The following is a 4,497-nucleotide window of genomic DNA, read 5'->3' on the forward strand; positions in this document are numbered from 1 at the left end:
TAACGTATCAAGAGTTCTGGTAACTAACTCTAGGCATTGGTGTGCTTTGTGCCTTGTGAGGCCTTCATTCCCCTGGGTTAACCACTGCCCATATCACCATGTGCTGAGGATTTCAATGTAGGAGTTGGGCAGGGGACTGAGATGTTCAGGTCCTCAGATGGTGCCTCGATTCCCCATCCACAGACTGGCAATAGTGGCCACTAGTGTGGATCATGACTTTCAGGACCTGCAGTTCATGGCTGCACAGAGAGGGGCTCCTCCTCCCTCTTCCTTCTGGCCACTTCCACTAAGCTGCTTGTTCTCACTACCAGAAGCCTTGGCTTGGGTTCTAAGATGCCTCTTACCATAAGGTCCTGAGGTCCACAGTTAGCCCAGGAGGTAGGATGGCTTTTTACATGCCTTTAGGAACACCAGGCAAGAATGAGAAGCTATTAGCCACAGAAACCCCTGTTTCACAAAATTCACACAGCTGCGTATGAGCTACTTTAATTCCACCCAGTTGGGGACTAGCTGTTTGAATCTCCACCTTGAAAATGGGATAAGTGAAGTCTCAGGTCACAAAGGAGATGCCTGCTAAGACTCATTGCTGCTGTCTCTTTCCATAGATGCCTAGCATCTAGTGATGAGGCAGTAGCCAGCTTGGCTTCAGGGGGCTGCTCAGAGATAGAGGCTCATTGGCTTAGGAAAGTCTGCTAGGCTCATGGTTCAGAGGGCCTAGGGACCTGGCCAGAGAGGCACAGCAGAAAGAAGCAGCCTTCTAGAACTCTTTTACTGTTTAATGAGATAGTTATGACTGGCTCTTGAGAATCCAAACATCATATTTGCAAAGTGGTCTCAGAGCTTTGCACCCACCTACCTTTGAGATGACCAGCTTACCTGCCCCTATCTCTCTCTCTCTCTCTCTCTCTCTCTCTCTCTCTCTCTCTCTCTCTCTCTCTCTCTCTCTCACACACACACACACACACACACACACACACACACACACACACGAGACAAATGACTCAGCCAAGAACATTTGGCTCCAAAGTACTGTTGAATCAGAGAGACAATAATAGACTTGGGGTCAGAGGAGAGGTCACAAGGAAGGGCAATAAAGCTGTGGGACACTTCGGTCTGTATTTTATTATCCCTACACCGTGTTTTGCTTGCCACCACTGCGGGAGACTGGTAAGACATGGACCTCAGATGCTCAGTCAAGTAATTTAGTGAGAAAGGTTAAATTGGAATGTAAACCTTCCTGTCTGTGCATCCCACACAGTTTCTGTGACCACTCTGCTTCTCGGTTCATTTGCACCCCTTAAAATGTAAATCCCTCCTGGAGCCTTACCATGTGATATTCACTTGGGAATAAAACATGGACTAATATAATTAATTAAGAATGGGACATAGTAGAACAGCAGGAGCCCCACAATCTTTATAGGAAGATGAGACATAGAGACAGACAACAGGAGACAGCCCCGAGAAGGGCTGAGACCTGGAGGGTCACCATGTTAGTGAACAGGTGGAAAGAGACCAGAATGTTGTGTCCTCAAGATAAGACCACAGAACACTGCCATTGCCACCAGAGCCTTCAGAAGCTACACAGCCCTATCACCACCTTAACCTTGGGACCTCCAGCTTCCATTTCTGTGAGACAACAGGCCTGCTTTGTTATGGTGGCCTAGCAAATGAGTATGCTTCCTCACATGGTGCATAAGGAGGAGTGACTCCCAGGGCTGAGCTTTAGGAGAGCAAAACACTGAACAAAGAAGAAAGGTAAGGGGTAGGTACATTCGTTTGACATTTATTCCATGGTAGGCTCTGCACTTGGCTTCCTTCCTTTCTTTTCTTTCTTTCTTTCTTTCTTTCTTTCTTTCTTTCTTTCTTTCTTTCTTTCTTTCTTTCTTTCTTTCTTTCTTGGTTTATTTTGTTGTTGTTGTTTTTTTTTCGAGACAGGGTTTCTCTGTGTAGTCCTGGCTGTCCTGGAACTCACTTTGTAGATCAGGCAGGCCTCAAACTCAGAAATCCGCCTGCCTCTGCCTCCTGAGTGCTGGGATTAAAGGCGTGCACCACCACTGCTCACCATGCACTTGGCTTTTATTTTATTTTATTTTTGAGATTGTGACTTATATAGTCCACGCTGCCTCAAATCCTCTGTGTAGTTGGAATAGTCTTGAACTTCTGATCCTCCTGCTTCTACCTGCCTTGTGCTGAGATTACATGTGTGCACCACCATGTGTTGTTCATGCAGTGCTACAGACGAAGCCTAGGGTGTTGTGCCTCCTATATAAGCACTTTACCAACTATGCTACATCTCTACATTCTGGTTGGACGTCTTGATCATACTCCAGTTAAAGATAGCCATTTTTATTGCACAGTAAGGAAACAGGGGCTCAGGGAAAAGAAAGTGATTTCCCTTCTCTCAACTCCTTTCCTATACAAGAAGCATACCCTATGCACCACAAGAAACCAACCCATGGCTTGGGAGATGGCTAAGTGACTTAAAGTGTGAGGATCTGAGTTCAAATCCCATATGGCGTGTGTCTGTAATCCCAATGCTCTTAGACAAGATGGGAGGAGGAAGTAGGAGAATCTCTGGGAGCTCATAAGCTGAGTAGTCTGGCATACTCATCTGTGGGTGACCGAAAGAAGACTATGCCTCAAGATGGAAGGCAAGCGCTGACACCAGACATTTGTCTTCAGACCTCCATGCACATGCATGCATAGCCTTCACATGCCCTGCTCACATGCACACACACACACACACACTCACACACACACACACACACTCACACACACACACACACACTCACACACACACACACTCACACACACACACACACTCACACACACTCACACACACACACACACTCACACACACACACACACACTCACACTCACACACACACACACACACACACACACACACACACACACACACACTCACACACAGAAAGCAGACCCTGACTACAGTTTGAGTCTCAGGGAGGCAGTCGTCTCACTTTCTTTCTCTGAGTCTCTTTTCCCTCATTCAGAAAGAAGAAATAAACATACCTGCCTCTCCGGTCCTTGTAAGAATAGTGTGAGCTCATGCTTTCATTTGCCCCACACTTCTTCTCATTGTCAGCCTCTCCTCGAGGCCCCGAGGACAGATCTGTGAGTAGATTGGGCCAAGTTCTTGCCCACAAGGAGTTAGATTCTCAGTCAGGAGTTCCACAGAGGCTGGCATTCAGTGAGTGCTGAGTGAAACTGAGGGCACAAGAAGGCAGGATGGAAAGGAACCGCGTGTTCCGGTAAGAAGGATTCACTCTGGCATTGATTCTCTACCCCTGTTGGTGGGTGGACAGTTCTCTGGCCAAAGGAGAACATCAGGTTCTTTGGGCCAGGTCCTTGTGTTCTCGGGAACTCTCCGTAGCTACTTGATCTACTTTCCTGACAGGGAACCCTGTGCCCAGGGGATAGATTGTGGAAGCAACTGAAGTGGCCTTAGATTTTCTAAAGGGGCCCTCCATGCTACTGGGTCCCTTTAGCCTTGCCTCTTCAGCTCAGCCCCACCCACTTCCGGGCACTGTCCTAGCCTGGGCCAGGCATGAGCCTACCCTGGAGGTTCTCCCAGCTGTCCTGATGTCCCCTCTGCCTTCTATAGACACTCTCCTTCCAACCTGGAGACCTACTCTGGACACCAGTCCCTCCCCCTGCTTCCAGAGGTGTCCCCAAACATCACCCCTGTGCTATTCTTTTCCCCTGCCACTGGGGCATCAAATGTCAAACAGGCTCTGCTGGGCATCAGGAAGGTGGTTTCTTTCTTTTTATTTGTTTGTTTGTTTTGATTGATAACTGTGGCTTGTGTGTGTGTGTGTGTGTGTGTGTGTGTGTGTGTAGGGGGGGTTCTCTTGAGACTCCTAGGAAGGCCAGATGGGTTTTGCCATGGTCTAGCTCTGTCCAAGTAAAACCTATTCGTCTTTAAGCCCATAGTGGGGAGGTGGACTCTGTTTTCACAGGGTAAGAAAGATAAAGATCAGGATTCCCTGGCAGGATGGGTGCTGGTGACAGCAGCCAACCCCAAGTACTGACTACCTTCTAGGTGGGCTTTGAAAGAGGAGTCCTGAAGCACGGAGCCACTACACACATCAGGACTCAGAGAAGCCACCCTCTTGTCCTCACTTGCCCCTGAGTGAGCCGGGGAAGCTGGCACTGAGCAGCGGGACACAAACTCTGGAGGGCCTTGACAGCTCAGCAGCGGTGGCAGGGGCTATTCTGAGAGCTGGGAGGGGCTGAGACAGGAGAGGAAGCAGTTCATGAGAGCCAGGATGGGGGTGATCACTGAGGTGGATGCATTGGGACGCTGTGTGGGATATGCATGGTCTGGGGAGGGGTGGGCCAGCTGAACTACTGGGGAGGCTGCTGGCACTGCTTGATGGTACAAGTGTTAAAGAGTTGTATGGGCAAGCACACGGTGCAAGTGATCAAGTGTGTGTGCATCAAAGTGCACGTGTACGTCCTTGCTGAAGAAGGTGT

Source organism: Mus caroli, unplaced genomic scaffold (genome assembly GCF_978045245.1).
Source record: "Mus caroli unplaced genomic scaffold, Mus_caroli_1 scaffold_6, whole genome shotgun sequence".
Taxonomy (NCBI): domain Eukaryota; kingdom Metazoa; phylum Chordata; class Mammalia; order Rodentia; family Muridae; genus Mus; species Mus caroli.